The following is a 17,909-nucleotide window of genomic DNA, read 5'->3' as shown; positions in this document are numbered from 1 at the left end:
ATTTTTTGGTCCAAAAAAATATAGGTTCGCGTTGCTTTTCTTAGCGTATTTTGTACTTATCTCCCATGCCTATCAATTTTGCCCTTAAAACATACATACGTGTCTTGACCTAGTGTTGAAAAGTCATCTCGATCAGTGCCTTTATAGGGCTATGGAATAATTTTTATTTTGCCTTTTGTATAAAGCAGAGTGCACGAAGTCTCTAATAATAAAAAAATAACGGGCGCACATTTCGACCAATCAGGATTAGCCATACTCTTAATTCTGAATACCATGTTATGCTCATAAACTGACTGCGCCCATAAAATCTAATGGTGTATTGTAACCGTGGCTTAATCCTGCTTTCTTTTCTTTTCTTTTTAGTTAAAAAGAGCTATTTGACATTAAAAAAAAAAAGAGGAAAATTTCTCGACAAAAGAGTCTCACATTTGTAGAAGTTGACGCGTCAGTGCCAATGTAAAAAAAAAAACAACCTTGTCCAGGCCGAAAAAAAGTATGTTTCCGCTGAGGATTGAACTCAGGACCTTCCGCGTGTTAAGCGGATGTGATAACCACTACACCACGGAAACCATTAATGAAATGTGCCTTATTCATTTATTTAGTAGTCAGCTGTCCGACTGATCATTGGCATATTGGTGTTTTTTTAATACTCATTTGCATTACTGTTATTGGTTTTTTTTCAAAGCATATTGTATTAAACATTTGAAGAGTCCGTCATGCAAACTTATTTATAGGCCGTCATGCAAACTTATTTATAGGAAGCACTTCTAAAACCTACAAGAAGTACATGATACATTCTGAAATATGGAAGACTGGTACAGTTTTCTTTTTATCTTGCTTTCCCCATGTGTGTCAGTGGTTTCATTTTAACCTGTGTGTGCTAAAGTAATCTAAGTTGAGAGGCCCACGTTAGACTTTGATGATATGCCTATTTGTATAGCGCCGCATTTTCACATGATATATAAACTGAAGTATAAATTCGATAATATTTGATAAGTATATTGTCCGGTTCTGTGGTGTAGTGGTTATCACGTCTGCTTTACACGCAGAAGGTCGCGAGTTCGAACCTCGCCAGAACCTGGTTTGTTTTTGCAAATGGGCACTCCATTACTTTTAATAACGAAAGAAATTGTTTGTGTAACTGTAACTGTTTGAAACCTAAAATTTGGCTAGACATAATAATTCAGAAATATTTCTTGGCACCCAAGGTCCTGCGGCAATCTATTGAAAAACCTATCATCTCCAAAACAGTATGTATACTGAGGCAAATGTGAGGTCTATATAGCTTTTGGCAGATGACAGAATGGTTCAGAAACTGACATTTACCATTATCTAACGTGTTATATATCATACTGAATGGTTAAATTGTGCCAGTTGAAGAAAGAAAAAAAGAAAACAACCACAGCAATTGCTTTTAACGTGTTACAATTTATAGTTGCTGTATTGAGACCTTTTACAGTTTTAATGACAATCCGTGTAGTGGTTATCACGTCTGCTTTACACGCAGAAGGTCGCGAGTTCGAACCTCGCCAGAACCTGGTTTGTTTTTGCAAATGGGCACTCCATTACTTTTAATAACGAAAGAAATTGTTTGTGTAACTGTAACTGTTTGAAACCTAAAATTTGGCTAGACATAATAATTCAGAAATATTTCTTGGCACCCAAGGTCCTGCGGCAATCTATTGAAAAACCTATCATCTCCAAAACAGTATGTATACTGAGGCAAATGTGAGGTCTATATAGCTTTTGGCAGATGACAGAATGGTTCAGAAACTGACATTTACCATTATCTAACGTGTTATATATCATACTGAATGGTTAAATTGTGCCAGTTGAAGAAAGAAAAAAAGAAAACAACCACAGCAATTGCTTTTAACGTGTTACAATTTATAGTTGCTGTATTGAGACCTTTTACAGTTTTAATGACAATCCGTGTAGTGGTTATCACGTCTGCTTTACACGCAGAAGGTCGCGAGTTCGAACCTCGCCAGAACCTGGTTTGTTTTTGCAAATGGGCACTCCATTACTTTTAATAACGAAAGAAATTGTTTGTGTAACTGTAACTGTTTGAAACCTAAAATTTGGCTAGACATAATAATTCAGAAATATTTCTTGGCACCCAAGGTCCTGCGGCAATCTATTGAAAAACCTATCATCTCCAAAACAGTATGTATACTGAGGCAAATGTGAGGTCTATATAGCTTTTGGCAGATGACAGAATGGTTCAGAAACTGACATTTACCATTATCTAACGTGTTATATATCATACTGAATGGTTAAATTGTGCCAGTTGAAGAAAGAAAAAAAGAAAACAACCACAGCAATTGCTTTTAACGTGTTACAATTTATAGTTGCTGTATTGAGACCTTTTACAGTTTTAATGACAATCCGTGTAGTAAATCCTACCGTTTTCTCAAATTGTTAAACTGTTAAACTTCGGCGTCGAATCAAAAGAGGATAACTACATGCAATTATGCCGATAATATATCTAACTTAAACAAGTTGACAAATGACAGACGTACATTAAAAACAAAACAAGTAGGGACCTATTCAAGTGCACCTTTCATGATGCACTCGCCTTAAATGCAATGAAACAATAACAGTCATTGCTGCCTGGGAATGATTGTTGGTTCCGTTTGATACATGTAATGACATATCTATTTGATGCAATTTCCTCTCGATTTTGATTATTGTTTCAATTTGAGATTTCGTAGTAAACCGTCTCGGAAATGAAGTGTTGTTAAGATTGAAATAAACAATTAATTTCCCCATAGGCGACAATGGTAGCCTTTTTTGAGATACCGACTTTAGAAAGTTGATTTTTTTTAACGAAACCTTGCTAGAATCAAAAAAAAGTTATTAGGACAGTATTTTTTGGTCCAAAAAAATATAGGTTCGCGTTGCTTTTCTTAGCGTATTTTGTACTTATCTCCCATGCCTATCAATTTTGCCCTTAAAACATACATACGTGTCTTGACCTAGTGTTGAAAAGTCATCTCGATCAGTGCCTTTATAGGGCTATGGAATAATTTTTATTTTGCCTTTTGTATAAAGCAGAGTGCACGAAGTCTCTAATAATAAAAAAATAACGGGCGCACATTTCGACCAATCAGGATTAGCCATACTCTTAATTCTGAATACCATGTTATGCTCATAAACTGACTGCGCCCATAAAATCTAATGGTGTATTGTAACCGTGGCTTAATCCTGCTTTCTTTTCTTTTCTTTTTAGTTAAAAAGAGCTATTTGACATTAAAAAAAAAAAGAGGAAAATTTCTCGACAAAAGAGTCTCACATTTGTAGAAGTTGACGCGTCAGTGCCAATGTAAAAAAAAACAACCTTGTCCAGGCCGAAAAAAAGTATGTTTCCGCTGAGGATTGAACTCAGGACCTTCCGCGTGTTAAGCGGATGTGATAACCACTACACCACGGAAACCATTAATGAAATGTGCCTTATTCATTTATTTAGTAGTCAGCTGTCCGACTGATCATTGGCATATTGGTGCTAAAGTAATCTAAGTTGAGAGGCCCACGTTAGACTTTGATGATATGCCTATTTGTATAGCGCCGCATTTTCACATGATATATAAACTGAAGTATAAATTCGATAATATTTGATAAGTATATTGTCCGGTTCTGTGGTGTAGTGGTTATCACGTCTGCTTTACACGCAGAAGGTCGCGAGTTCGAACCTCGCCAGAACCTGGTTTGTTTTTGCAAATGGGCACTCCATTACTTTTAATAACGAAAGAAATTGTTTGTGTAACTGTAACTGTTTGAAACCTAAAATTTGGCTAGACATAATAATTCAGAAATATTTCTTGGCACCCAAGGTCCTGCGGCAATCTATTGAAAAACCTATCATCTCCAAAACAGTATGTATACTGAGGCAAATGTGAGGTCTATATAGCTTTTGGCAGATGACAGAATGGTTCAGAAACTGACATTTACCATTATCTAACGTGTTATATATCATACTGAATGGTTAAATTGTGCCAGTTGAAGAAAGAAAAAAAGAAAACAACCACAGCAATTGCTTTTAACGTGTTACAATTTATAGTTGCTGTATTGAGACCTTTTACAGTTTTAATGACAATCCGTGTAGTGGTTATCACGTCTGCTTTACACGCAGAAGGTCGCGAGTTCGAACCTCGCCAGAACCTGGTTTGTTTTTGCAAATGGGCACTCCATTACTTTTAATAACGAAAGAAATTGTTTGTGTAACTGTAACTGTTTGAAACCTAAAATTTGGCTAGACATAATAATTCAGAAATATTTCTTGGCACCCAAGGTCCTGCGGCAATCTATTGAAAAACCTATCATCTCCAAAACAGTATGTATACTGAGGCAAATGTGAGGTCTATATAGCTTTTGGCAGATGACAGAATGGTTCAGAAACTGACATTTACCATTATCTAACGTGTTATATATCATACTGAATGGTTAAATTGTGCCAGTTGAAGAAAGAAAAAAAGAAAACAACCACAGCAATTGCTTTTAACGTGTTACAATTTATAGTTGCTGTATTGAGACCTTTTACAGTTTTAATGACAATCCGTGTAGTAAATCCTACCGTTTTCTCAAATTGTTAAACTGTTAAACTTCGGCGTCGAATCAAAAGAGGATAACTACATGCAATTATGCCGATAATATATCTAACTTAAACAAGTTGACAAATGACAGACGTACATTAAAAACAAAACAAATAGGGACCTATTCAAGTGCACCTTTCATGATGCACTCGCCTTAAATGCAATGAAACAATAACAGTCATTGCTGCCTGGGAATGATTGTTGGTTCCGTTTGATACATGTAATGACATATCTATTTGATGCAATTTCCTCTCGATTTTGATTATTGTTTCAATTTGAGATTTCGTAGTAAACCGTCTCGGAAATGAAGTGTTGTTAAGATTGAAATAAACAATTAATTTCCCCATAGGCGACAATGGTAGCCTTTTTTGAGATACCGACTTTAGAAAGTTGATTTTTTTTAACGAAACCTTGCTAGAATCAAAAAAAAGTTATTAGGACAGTATTTTTTGGTCCAAAAAAATATAGGTTCGCGTTGCTTTTCTTAGCGTATTTTGTACTTATCTCCCATGCCTATCAATTTTGCCCTTAAAACATACATACGTGTCTTGACCTAGTGTTGAAAAGTCATCTCGATCAGTGCCTTTATAGGGCTATGGAATAATTTTTATTTTGCCTTTTGTATAAAGCAGAGTGCACGAAGTCTCTAATAATAAAAAAATAACGGGCGCACATTTCGACCAATCAGGATTAGCCATACTCTTAATTCTGAATACCATGTTATGCTCATAAACTGACTGCGCCCATAAAATCTAATGGTGTATTGTAACCGTGGCTTAATCCTGCTTTCTTTTCTTTTCTTTTTAGTTAAAAAGAGCTATTTGACATTAAAAAAAAAAAGAGGAAAATTTCTCGACAAAAGAGTCTCACATTTGTAGAAGTTGACGCGTCAGTGCCAATGTAAAAAAAAAACAACCTTGTCCAGGCCGAAAAAAAGTATGTTTCCGCTGAGGATTGAACTCAGGACCTTCCGCGTGTTAAGCGGATGTGATAACCACTACACCACGGAAACCATTAATGAAATGTGCCTTATTCATTTATTTAGTAGTCAGCTGTCCGACTGATCATTGGCATATTGGTGTTTTTTTAATACTCATTTGCATTACTGTTATTGGTTTTTTTTCAAAGCATATTGTATTAAACATTTGAAGAGTCCGTCATGCAAACTTATTTATAGGCCGTCATGCAAACTTATTTATAGGAAGCACTTCTAAAACCTACAAGAAGTACATGATACATTCTGAAATATGGAAGACTGGTACAGTTTTCTTTTTATCTTGCTTTCCCCATGTGTGTCAGTGGTTTCATTTTAACCTGTGTGTGCTAAAGTAATCTAAGTTGAGAGGCCCACGTTAGACTTTGATGATATGCCTATTTGTATAGCGCCGCATTTTCACATGATATATAAACTGAAGTATAAATTCGATAATATTTGATAAGTATATTGTCCGGTTCTGTGGTGTAGTGGTTATCACGTCTGCTTTACACGCAGAAGGTCGCGAGTTCGAACCTCGCCAGAACCTGGTTTGTTTTTGCAAATGGGCACTCCATTACTTTTAATAACGAAAGAAATTGTTTGTGTAACTGTAACTGTTTGAAACCTAAAATTTGGCTAGACATAATAATTCAGAAATATTTCTTGGCACCCAAGGTCCTGCGGCAATCTATTGAAAAACCTATCATCTCCAAAACAGTATGTATACTGAGGCAAATGTGAGGTCTATATAGCTTTTGGCAGATGACAGAATGGTTCAGAAACTGACATTTACCATTATCTAACGTGTTATATATCATACTGAATGGTTAAATTGTGCCAGTTGAAGAAAGAAAAAAAGAAAACAACCACAGCAATTGCTTTTAACGTGTTACAATTTATAGTTGCTGTATTGAGACCTTTTACAGTTTTAATGACAATCCGTGTAGTGGTTATCACGTCTGCTTTACACGCAGAAGGTCGCGAGTTCGAACCTCGCCAGAACCTGGTTTGTTTTTGCAAATGGGCACTCCATTACTTTTAATAACGAAAGAAATTGTTTGTGTAACTGTAACTGTTTGAAACCTAAAATTTGGCTAGACATAATAATTCAGAAATATTTCTTGGCACCCAAGGTCCTGCGGCAATCTATTGAAAAACCTATCATCTCCAAAACAGTATGTATACTGAGGCAAATGTGAGGTCTATATAGCTTTTGGCAGATGACAGAATGGTTCAGAAACTGACATTTACCATTATCTAACGTGTTATATATCATACTGAATGGTTAAATTGTGCCAGTTGAAGAAAGAAAAAAAGAAAACAACCACAGCAATTGCTTTTAACGTGTTACAATTTATAGTTGCTGTATTGAGACCTTTTACAGTTTTAATGACAATCCGTGTAGTAAATCCTACCGTTTTCTCAAATTGTTAAACTGTTAAACTTCGGCGTCGAATCAAAAGAGGATAACTACATGCAATTATGCCGATAATATATCTAACTTAAACAAGTTGACAAATGACAGACGTACATTAAAAACAAAACAAATAGGGACCTATTCAAGTGCACCTTTCATGATGCACTCGCCTTAAATGCAATGAAACAATAACAGTCATTGCTGCCTGGGAATGATTGTTGGTTCCGTTTGATACATGTAATGACATATCTATTTGATGCAATTTCCTCTCGATTTTGATTATTGTTTCAATTTGAGATTTCGTAGTAAACCGTCTCGGAAATGAAGTGTTGTTAAGATTGAAATAAACAATTAATTTCCCCATAGGCGACAATGGTAGCCTTTTTTGAGATACCGACTTTAGAAAGTTGATTTTTTTTAACGAAACCTTGCTAGAATCAAAAAAAAGTTATTAGGACAGTATTTTTTGGTCCAAAAAAATATAGGTTCGCGTTGCTTTTCTTAGCGTATTTTGTACTTATCTCCCATGCCTATCAATTTTGCCCTTAAAACATACATACGTGTCTTGACCTAGTGTTGAAAAGTCATCTCGATCAGTGCCTTTATAGGGCTATGGAATAATTTTTATTTTGCCTTTTGTATAAAGCAGAGTGCACGAAGTCTCTAATAATAAAAAAATAACGGGCGCACATTTCGACCAATCAGGATTAGCCATACTCTTAATTCTGAATACCATGTTATGCTCATAAACTGACTGCGCCCATAAAATCTAATGGTGTATTGTAACCGTGGCTTAATCCTGCTTTCTTTTCTTTTCTTTTTAGTTAAAAAGAGCTATTTGACATTAAAAAAAAAAAGAGGAAAATTTCTCGACAAAAGAGTCTCACATTTGTAGAAGTTGACGCGTCAGTGCCAATGTAAAAAAAAAACAACCTTGTCCAGGCCGAAAAAAAGTATGTTTCCGCTGAGGATTGAACTCAGGACCTTCCGCGTGTTAAGCGGATGTGATAACCACTACACCACGGAAACCATTAATGAAATGTGCCTTATTCATTTATTTAGTAGTCAGCTGTCCGACTGATCATTGGCATATTGGTGTTTTTTTAATACTCATTTGCATTACTGTTATTGGTTTTTTTTCAAAGCATATTGTATTAAACATTTGAAGAGTCCGTCATGCAAACTTATTTATAGGCCGTCATGCAAACTTATTTATAGGAAGCACTTCTAAAACCTACAAGAAGTACATGATACATTCTGAAATATGGAAGACTGGTACAGTTTTCTTTTTATCTTGCTTTCCCCATGTGTGTCAGTGGTTTCATTTTAACCTGTGTGTGCTAAAGTAATCTAAGTTGAGAGGCCCACGTTAGACTTTGATGATATGCCTATTTGTATAGCGCCGCATTTTCACATGATATATAAACTGAAGTATAAATTCGATAATATTTGATAAGTATATTGTCCGGTTCTGTGGTGTAGTGGTTATCACGTCTGCTTTACACGCAGAAGGTCGCGAGTTCGAACCTCGCCAGAACCTGGTTTGTTTTTGCAAATGGGCACTCCATTACTTTTAATAACGAAAGAAATTGTTTGTGTAACTGTAACTGTTTGAAACCTAAAATTTGGCTAGACATAATAATTCAGAAATATTTCTTGGCACCCAAGGTCCTGCGGCAATCTATTGAAAAACCTATCATCTCCAAAACAGTATGTATACTGAGGCAAATGTGAGGTCTATATAGCTTTTGGCAGATGACAGAATGGTTCAGAAACTGACATTTACCATTATCTAACGTGTTATATATCATACTGAATGGTTAAATTGTGCCAGTTGAAGAAAGAAAAAAAGAAAACAACCACAGCAATTGCTTTTAACGTGTTACAATTTATAGTTGCTGTATTGAGACCTTTTACAGTTTTAATGACAATCCGTGTAGTGGTTATCACGTCTGCTTTACACGCAGAAGGTCGCGAGTTCGAACCTCGCCAGAACCTGGTTTGTTTTTGCAAATGGGCACTCCATTACTTTTAATAACGAAAGAAATTGTTTGTGTAACTGTAACTGTTTGAAACCTAAAATTTGGCTAGACATAATAATTCAGAAATATTTCTTGGCACCCAAGGTCCTGCGGCAATCTATTGAAAAACCTATCATCTCCAAAACAGTATGTATACTGAGGCAAATGTGAGGTCTATATAGCTTTTGGCAGATGACAGAATGGTTCAGAAACTGACATTTACCATTATCTAACGTGTTATATATCATACTGAATGGTTAAATTGTGCCAGTTGAAGAAAGAAAAAAAGAAAACAACCACAGCAATTGCTTTTAACGTGTTACAATTTATAGTTGCTGTATTGAGACCTTTTACAGTTTTAATGACAATCCGTGTAGTAAATCCTACCGTTTTCTCAAATTGTTAAACTGTTAAACTTCGGCGTCGAATCAAAAGAGGATAACTACATGCAATTATGCCGATAATATATCTAACTTAAACAAGTTGACAAATGACAGACGTACATTAAAAACAAAACAAATAGGGACCTATTCAAGTGCACCTTTCATGATGCACTCGCCTTAAATGCAATGAAACAATAACAGTCATTGCTGCCTGGGAATGATTGTTGGTTCCGTTTGATACATGTAATGACATATCTATTTGATGCAATTTCCTCTCGATTTTGATTATTGTTTCAATTTGAGATTTCGTAGTAAACCGTCTCGGAAATGAAGTGTTGTTAAGATTGAAATAAACAATTAATTTCCCCATAGGCGACAATGGTAGCCTTTTTTGAGATACCGACTTTAGAAAGTTGATTTTTTTTAACGAAACCTTGCTAGAATCAAAAAAAAGTTATTAGGACAGTATTTTTTGGTCCAAAAAAATATAGGTTCGCGTTGCTTTTCTTAGCGTATTTTGTACTTATCTCCCATGCCTATCAATTTTGCCCTTAAAACATACATACGTGTCTTGACCTAGTGTTGAAAAGTCATCTCGATCAGTGCCTTTATAGGGCTATGGAATAATTTTTATTTTGCCTTTTGTATAAAGCAGAGTGCACGAAGTCTCTAATAATAAAAAAATAACGGGCGCACATTTCGACCAATCAGGATTAGCCATACTCTTAATTCTGAATACCATGTTATGCTCATAAACTGACTGCGCCCATAAAATCTAATGGTGTATTGTAACCGTGGCTTAATCCTGCTTTCTTTTCTTTTCTTTTTAGTTAAAAAGAGCTATTTGACATTAAAAAAAAAAAGAGGAAAATTTCTCGACAAAAGAGTCTCACATTTGTAGAAGTTGACGCGTCAGTGCCAATGTAAAAAAAAACAACCTTGTCCAGGCCGAAAAAAAGTATGTTTCCGCTGAGGATTGAACTCAGGACCTTCCGCGTGTTAAGCGGATGTGATAACCACTACACCACGGAAACCATTAATGAAATGTGCCTTATTCATTTATTTAGTAGTCAGCTGTCCGACTGATCATTGGCATATTGGTGTTTTTTTAATACTCATTTGCATTACTGTTATTGGTTTTTTTTCAAAGCATATTGTATTAAACATTTGAAGAGTCCGTCATGCAAACTTATTTATAGGCCGTCATGCAAACTTATTTATAGGAAGCACTTCTAAAACCTACAAGAAGTACATGATACATTCTGAAATATGGAAGACTGGTACAGTTTTCTTTTTATCTTGCTTTCCCCATGTGTGTCAGTGGTTTCATTTTAACCTGTGTGTGCTAAAGTAATCTAAGTTGAGAGGCCCACGTTAGACTTTGATGATATGCCTATTTGTATAGCGCCGCATTTTCACATGATATATAAACTGAAGTATAAATTCGATAATATTTGATAAGTATATTGTCCGGTTCTGTGGTGTAGTGGTTATCACGTCTGCTTTACACGCAGAAGGTCGCGAGTTCGAACCTCGCCAGAACCTGGTTTGTTTTTGCAAATGGGCACTCCATTACTTTTAATAACGAAAGAAATTGTTTGTGTAACTGTAACTGTTTGAAACCTAAAATTTGGCTAGACATAATAATTCAGAAATATTTCTTGGCACCCAAGGTCCTGCGGCAATCTATTGAAAAACCTATCATCTCCAAAACAGTATGTATACTGAGGCAAATGTGAGGTCTATATAGCTTTTGGCAGATGACAGAATGGTTCAGAAACTGACATTTACCATTATCTAACGTGTTATATATCATACTGAATGGTTAAATTGTGCCAGTTGAAGAAAGAAAAAAAGAAAACAACCACAGCAATTGCTTTTAACGTGTTACAATTTATAGTTGCTGTATTGAGACCTTTTACAGTTTTAATGACAATCCGTGTAGTGGTTATCACGTCTGCTTTACACGCAGAAGGTCGCGAGTTCGAACCTCGCCAGAACCTGGTTTGTTTTTGCAAATGGGCACTCCATTACTTTTAATAACGAAAGAAATTGTTTGTGTAACTGTAACTGTTTGAAACCTAAAATTTGGCTAGACATAATAATTCAGAAATATTTCTTGGCACCCAAGGTCCTGCGGCAATCTATTGAAAAACCTATCATCTCCAAAACAGTATGTATACTGAGGCAAATGTGAGGTCTATATAGCTTTTGGCAGATGACAGAATGGTTCAGAAACTGACATTTACCATTATCTAACGTGTTATATATCATACTGAATGGTTAAATTGTGCCAGTTGAAGAAAGAAAAAAAGAAAACAACCACAGCAATTGCTTTTAACGTGTTACAATTTATAGTTGCTGTATTGAGACCTTTTACAGTTTTAATGACAATCCGTGTAGTGGTTATCACGTCTGCTTTACACGCAGAAGGTCGCGAGTTCGAACCTCGCCAGAACCTGGTTTGTTTTTGCAAATGGGCACTCCATTACTTTTAATAACGAAAGAAATTGTTTGTGTAACTGTAACTGTTTGAAACCTAAAATTTGGCTAGACATAATAATTCAGAAATATTTCTTGGCACCCAAGGTCCTGCGGCAATCTATTGAAAAACCTATCATCTCCAAAACAGTATGTATACTGAGGCAAATGTGAGGTCTATATAGCTTTTGGCAGATGACAGAATGGTTCAGAAACTGACATTTACCATTATCTAACGTGTTATATATCATACTGAATGGTTAAATTGTGCCAGTTGAAGAAAGAAAAAAAGAAAACAACCACAGCAATTGCTTTTAACGTGTTACAATTTATAGTTGCTGTATTGAGACCTTTTACAGTTTTAATGACAATCCGTGTAGTAAATCCTACCGTTTTCTCAAATTGTTAAACTGTTAAACTTCGGCGTCGAATCAAAAGAGGATAACTACATGCAATTATGCCGATAATATATCTAACTTAAACAAGTTGACAAATGACAGACGTACATTAAAAACAAAACAAATAGGGACCTATTCAAGTGCACCTTTCATGATGCACTCGCCTTAAATGCAATGAAACAATAACAGTCATTGCTGCCTGGGAATGATTGTTGGTTCCGTTTGATACATGTAATGACATATCTATTTGATGCAATTTCCTCTCGATTTTGATTATTGTTTCAATTTGAGATTTCGTAGTAAACCGTCTCGGAAATGAAGTGTTGTTAAGATTGAAATAAACAATTAATTTCCCCATAGGCGACAATGGTAGCCTTTTTTGAGATACCGACTTTAGAAAGTTGATTTTTTTTAACGAAACCTTGCTAGAATCAAAAAAAAGTTATTAGGACAGTATTTTTTGGTCCAAAAAAATATAGGTTCGCGTTGCTTTTCTTAGCGTATTTTGTACTTATCTCCCATGCCTATCAATTTTGCCCTTAAAACATACATACGTGTCTTGACCTAGTGTTGAAAAGTCATCTCGATCAGTGCCTTTATAGGGCTATGGAATAATTTTTATTTTGCCTTTTGTATAAAGCAGAGTGCACGAAGTCTCTAATAATAAAAAAATAACGGGCGCACATTTCGACCAATCAGGATTAGCCATACTCTTAATTCTGAATACCATGTTATGCTCATAAACTGACTGCGCCCATAAAATCTAATGGTGTATTGTAACCGTGGCTTAATCCTGCTTTCTTTTCTTTTCTTTTTAGTTAAAAAGAGCTATTTGACATTAAAAAAAAAAAGAGGAAAATTTCTCGACAAAAGAGTCTCACATTTGTAGAAGTTGACGCGTCAGTGCCAATGTAAAAAAAAACAACCTTGTCCAGGCCGAAAAAAAGTATGTTTCCGCTGAGGATTGAACTCAGGACCTTCCGCGTGTTAAGCGGATGTGATAACCACTACACCACGGAAACCATTAATGAAATGTGCCTTATTCATTTATTTAGTAGTCAGCTGTCCGACTGATCATTGGCATATTGGTGTTTTTTTAATACTCATTTGCATTACTGTTATTGGTTTTTTTTCAAAGCATATTGTATTAAACATTTGAAGAGTCCGTCATGCAAACTTATTTATAGGCCGTCATGCAAACTTATTTATAGGAAGCACTTCTAAAACCTACAAGAAGTACATGATACATTCTGAAATATGGAAGACTGGTACAGTTTTCTTTTTATCTTGCTTTCCCCATGTGTGTCAGTGGTTTCATTTTAACCTGTGTGTGCTAAAGTAATCTAAGTTGAGAGGCCCACGTTAGACTTTGATGATATGCCTATTTGTATAGCGCCGCATTTTCACATGATATATAAACTGAAGTATAAATTCGATAATATTTGATAAGTATATTGTCCGGTTCTGTGGTGTAGTGGTTATCACGTCTGCTTTACACGCAGAAGGTCGCGAGTTCGAACCTCGCCAGAACCTGGTTTGTTTTTGCAAATGGGCACTCCATTACTTTTAATAACGAAAGAAATTGTTTGTGTAACTGTAACTGTTTGAAACCTAAAATTTGGCTAGACATAATAATTCAGAAATATTTCTTGGCACCCAAGGTCCTGCGGCAATCTATTGAAAAACCTATCATCTCCAAAACAGTATGTATACTGAGGCAAATGTGAGGTCTATATAGCTTTTGGCAGATGACAGAATGGTTCAGAAACTGACATTTACCATTATCTAACGTGTTATATATCATACTGAATGGTTAAATTGTGCCAGTTGAAGAAAGAAAAAAAGAAAACAACCACAGCAATTGCTTTTAACGTGTTACAATTTATAGTTGCTGTATTGAGACCTTTTACAGTTTTAATGACAATCCGTGTAGTGGTTATCACGTCTGCTTTACACGCAGAAGGTCGCGAGTTCGAACCTCGCCAGAACCTGGTTTGTTTTTGCAAATGGGCACTCCATTACTTTTAATAACGAAAGAAATTGTTTGTGTAACTGTAACTGTTTGAAACCTAAAATTTGGCTAGACATAATAATTCAGAAATATTTCTTGGCACCCAAGGTCCTGCGGCAATCTATTGAAAAACCTATCATCTCCAAAACAGTATGTATACTGAGGCAAATGTGAGGTCTATATAGCTTTTGGCAGATGACAGAATGGTTCAGAAACTGACATTTACCATTATCTAACGTGTTATATATCATACTGAATGGTTAAATTGTGCCAGTTGAAGAAAGAAAAAAAGAAAACAACCACAGCAATTGCTTTTAACGTGTTACAATTTATAGTTGCTGTATTGAGACCTTTTACAGTTTTAATGACAATCCGTGTAGTAAATCCTACCGTTTTCTCAAATTGTTAAACTGTTAAACTTCGGCGTCGAATCAAAAGAGGATAACTACATGCAATTATGCCGATAATATATCTAACTTAAACAAGTTGACAAATGACAGACGTACATTAAAAACAAAACAAATAGGGACCTATTCAAGTGCACCTTTCATGATGCACTCGCCTTAAATGCAATGAAACAATAACAGTCATTGCTGCCTGGGAATGATTGTTGGTTCCGTTTGATACATGTAATGACATATCTATTTGATGCAATTTCCTCTCGATTTTGATTATTGTTTCAATTTGAGATTTCGTAGTAAACCGTCTCGGAAATGAAGTGTTGTTAAGATTGAAATAAACAATTAATTTCCCCATAGGCGACAATGGTAGCCTTTTTTGAGATACCGACTTTAGAAAGTTGATTTTTTTTAACGAAACCTTGCTAGAATCAAAAAAAAGTTATTAGGACAGTATTTTTTGGTCCAAAAAAATATAGGTTCGCGTTGCTTTTCTTAGCGTATTTTGTACTTATCTCCCATGCCTATCAATTTTGCCCTTAAAACATACATACGTGTCTTGACCTAGTGTTGAAAAGTCATCTCGATCAGTGCCTTTATAGGGCTATGGAATAATTTTTATTTTGCCTTTTGTATAAAGCAGAGTGCACGAAGTCTCTAATAATAAAAAAATAACGGGCGCACATTTCGACCAATCAGGATTAGCCATACTCTTAATTCTGAATACCATGTTATGCTCATAAACTGACTGCGCCCATAAAATCTAATGGTGTATTGTAACCGTGGCTTAATCCTGCTTTCTTTTCTTTTCTTTTTAGTTAAAAAGAGCTATTTGACATTAAAAAAAAAAGAGGAAAATTTCTCGACAAAAGAGTCTCACATTTGTAGAAGTTGACGCGTCAGTGCCAATGTAAAAAAAAAACAACCTTGTCCAGGCCGAAAAAAAGTATGTTTCCGCTGAGGATTGAACTCAGGACCTTCCGCGTGTTAAGCGGATGTGATAACCACTACACCACGGAAACCATTAATGAAATGTGCCTTATTCATTTATTTAGTAGTCAGCTGTCCGACTGATCATTGGCATATTGGTGTTTTTTTAATACTCATTTGCATTACTGTTATTGGTTTTTTTTCAAAGCATATTGTATTAAACATTTGAAGAGTCCGTCATGCAAACTTATTTATAGGCCGTCATGCAAACTTATTTATAGGAAGCACTTCTAAAACCTACAAGAAGTACATGATACATTCTGAAATATGGAAGACTGGTACAGTTTTCTTTTTATCTTGCTTTCCCCATGTGTGTCAGTGGTTTCATTTTAACCTGTGTGTGCTAAAGTAATCTAAGTTGAGAGGCCCACGTTAGACTTTGATGATATGCCTATTTGTATAGCGCCGCATTTTCACATGATATATAAACTGAAGTATAAATTCGATAATATTTGATAAGTATATTGTCCGGTTCTGTGGTGTAGTGGTTATCACGTCTGCTTTACACGCAGAAGGTCGCGAGTTCGAACCTCGCCAGAACCTGGTTTGTTTTTGCAAATGGGCACTCCATTACTTTTAATAACGAAAGAAATTGTTTGTGTAACTGTAACTGTTTGAAACCTAAAATTTGGCTAGACATAATAATTCAGAAATATTTCTTGGCACCCAAGGTCCTGCGGCAATCTATTGAAAAACCTATCATCTCCAAAACAGTATGTATACTGAGGCAAATGTGAGGTCTATATAGCTTTTGGCAGATGACAGAATGGTTCAGAAACTGACATTTACCATTATCTAACGTGTTATATATCATACTGAATGGTTAAATTGTGCCAGTTGAAGAAAGAAAAAAAGAAAACAACCACAGCAATTGCTTTTAACGTGTTACAATTTATAGTTGCTGTATTGAGACCTTTTACAGTTTTAATGACAATCCGTGTAGTGGTTATCACGTCTGCTTTACACGCAGAAGGTCGCGAGTTCGAACCTCGCCAGAACCTGGTTTGTTTTTGCAAATGGGCACTCCATTACTTTTAATAACGAAAGAAATTGTTTGTGTAACTGTAACTGTTTGAAACCTAAAATTTGGCTAGACATAATAATTCAGAAATATTTCTTGGCACCCAAGGTCCTGCGGCAATCTATTGAAAAACCTATCATCTCCAAAACAGTATGTATACTGAGGCAAATGTGAGGTCTATATAGCTTTTGGCAGATGACAGAATGGTTCAGAAACTGACATTTACCATTATCTAACGTGTTATATATCATACTGAATGGTTAAATTGTGCCAGTTGAAGAAAGAAAAAAAGAAAACAACCACAGCAATTGCTTTTAACGTGTTACAATTTATAGTTGCTGTATTGAGACCTTTTACAGTTTTAATGACAATCCGTGTAGTGGTTATCACGTCTGCTTTACACGCAGAAGGTCGCGAGTTCGAACCTCGCCAGAACCTGGTTTGTTTTTGCAAATGGGCACTCCATTACTTTTAATAACGAAAGAAATTGTTTGTGTAACTGTAACTGTTTGAAACCTAAAATTTGGCTAGACATAATAATTCAGAAATATTTCTTGGCACCCAAGGTCCTGCGGCAATCTATTGAAAAACCTATCATCTCCAAAACAGTATGTATACTGAGGCAAATGTGAGGTCTATATAGCTTTTGGCAGATGACAGAATGGTTCAGAAACTGACATTTACCATTATCTAACGTGTTATATATCATACTGAATGGTTAAATTGTGCCAGTTGAAGAAAGAAAAAAAGAAAACAACCACAGCAATTGCTTTTAACGTGTTACAATTTATAGTTGCTGTATTGAGACCTTTTACAGTTTTAATGACAATCCGTGTAGTAAATCCTACCGTTTTCTCAAATTGTTAAACTGTTAAACTTCGGCGTCGAATCAAAAGAGGATAACTACATGCAATTATGCCGATAATATATCTAACTTAAACAAGTTGACAAATGACAGACGTACATTAAAAACAAAACAAATAGGGACCTATTCAAGTGCACCTTTCATGATGCACTCGCCTTAAATGCAATGAAACAATAACAGTCATTGCTGCCTGGGAATGATTGTTGGTTCCGTTTGATACATGTAATGACATATCTATTTGATGCAATTTCCTCTCGATTTTGATTATTGTTTCAATTTGAGATTTCGTAGTAAACCGTCTCGGAAATGAAGTGTTGTTAAGATTGAAATAAACAATTAATTTCCCCATAGGCGAC

General features: G+C 35.5%; 14 non-coding genes across 14 annotated transcripts; 7 read left to right on the top strand and 7 right to left on the bottom strand.

Annotated features, from left to right (window-relative positions):
• Positions 1-496: 496 nt before the first annotated feature.
• Positions 497-569, bottom strand: Trnav-aac (transfer RNA valine (anticodon AAC)). The gene has a single exon. It is a non-coding gene; the product is annotated as a tRNA-Val (tRNA).
• Positions 570-1,007: 438 nt separating this feature from the next.
• Positions 1,008-1,080, top strand: Trnav-uac (transfer RNA valine (anticodon UAC)). Its single transcript has one exon. It is a non-coding gene; the product is annotated as a tRNA-Val (tRNA).
• A 2,283-nt stretch (positions 1,081-3,363) lies between these two features.
• Trnav-aac (transfer RNA valine (anticodon AAC)) lies at positions 3,364-3,436 on the bottom strand. Its single transcript has one exon. It is a non-coding gene; the product is annotated as a tRNA-Val (tRNA).
• Positions 3,437-3,632: 196 nt separating this feature from the next.
• Positions 3,633-3,705, top strand: Trnav-uac (transfer RNA valine (anticodon UAC)). Its single transcript has one exon. It is a non-coding gene; the product is annotated as a tRNA-Val (tRNA).
• Positions 3,706-5,531: 1,826 nt separating this feature from the next.
• Trnav-aac (transfer RNA valine (anticodon AAC)) lies at positions 5,532-5,604 on the bottom strand. The gene has a single exon. It is a non-coding gene; the product is annotated as a tRNA-Val (tRNA).
• A 438-nt stretch (positions 5,605-6,042) lies between these two features.
• Positions 6,043-6,115, top strand: Trnav-uac (transfer RNA valine (anticodon UAC)). The gene has a single exon. It is a non-coding gene; the product is annotated as a tRNA-Val (tRNA).
• A 1,826-nt stretch (positions 6,116-7,941) lies between these two features.
• Positions 7,942-8,014, bottom strand: Trnav-aac (transfer RNA valine (anticodon AAC)). Its single transcript has one exon. It is a non-coding gene; the product is annotated as a tRNA-Val (tRNA).
• Positions 8,015-8,452: 438 nt separating this feature from the next.
• On the top strand, positions 8,453-8,525 carry Trnav-uac (transfer RNA valine (anticodon UAC)). Its single transcript has one exon. It is a non-coding gene; the product is annotated as a tRNA-Val (tRNA).
• Positions 8,526-10,350: 1,825 nt separating this feature from the next.
• On the bottom strand, positions 10,351-10,423 carry Trnav-aac (transfer RNA valine (anticodon AAC)). Its single transcript has one exon. It is a non-coding gene; the product is annotated as a tRNA-Val (tRNA).
• A 438-nt stretch (positions 10,424-10,861) lies between these two features.
• On the top strand, positions 10,862-10,934 carry Trnav-uac (transfer RNA valine (anticodon UAC)). Its single transcript has one exon. It is a non-coding gene; the product is annotated as a tRNA-Val (tRNA).
• A 2,283-nt stretch (positions 10,935-13,217) lies between these two features.
• Positions 13,218-13,290, bottom strand: Trnav-aac (transfer RNA valine (anticodon AAC)). Its single transcript has one exon. It is a non-coding gene; the product is annotated as a tRNA-Val (tRNA).
• A 438-nt stretch (positions 13,291-13,728) lies between these two features.
• Trnav-uac (transfer RNA valine (anticodon UAC)) lies at positions 13,729-13,801 on the top strand. The gene has a single exon. It is a non-coding gene; the product is annotated as a tRNA-Val (tRNA).
• A 1,825-nt stretch (positions 13,802-15,626) lies between these two features.
• On the bottom strand, positions 15,627-15,699 carry Trnav-aac (transfer RNA valine (anticodon AAC)). Its single transcript has one exon. It is a non-coding gene; the product is annotated as a tRNA-Val (tRNA).
• A 438-nt stretch (positions 15,700-16,137) lies between these two features.
• Trnav-uac (transfer RNA valine (anticodon UAC)) lies at positions 16,138-16,210 on the top strand. The gene has a single exon. It is a non-coding gene; the product is annotated as a tRNA-Val (tRNA).
• Positions 16,211-17,909: the final 1,699 nt, after the last annotated feature.

The sequence above is a fragment of the Mytilus edulis genome, chromosome 8 (assembly GCF_963676685.1).
Source record: "Mytilus edulis chromosome 8, xbMytEdul2.2, whole genome shotgun sequence".
Taxonomy (NCBI): domain Eukaryota; kingdom Metazoa; phylum Mollusca; class Bivalvia; order Mytilida; family Mytilidae; genus Mytilus; species Mytilus edulis.
The sequence above is the reverse complement of the archived record's forward strand: the minus strand, read 5'-3'. Positions and strand labels throughout refer to the sequence as shown.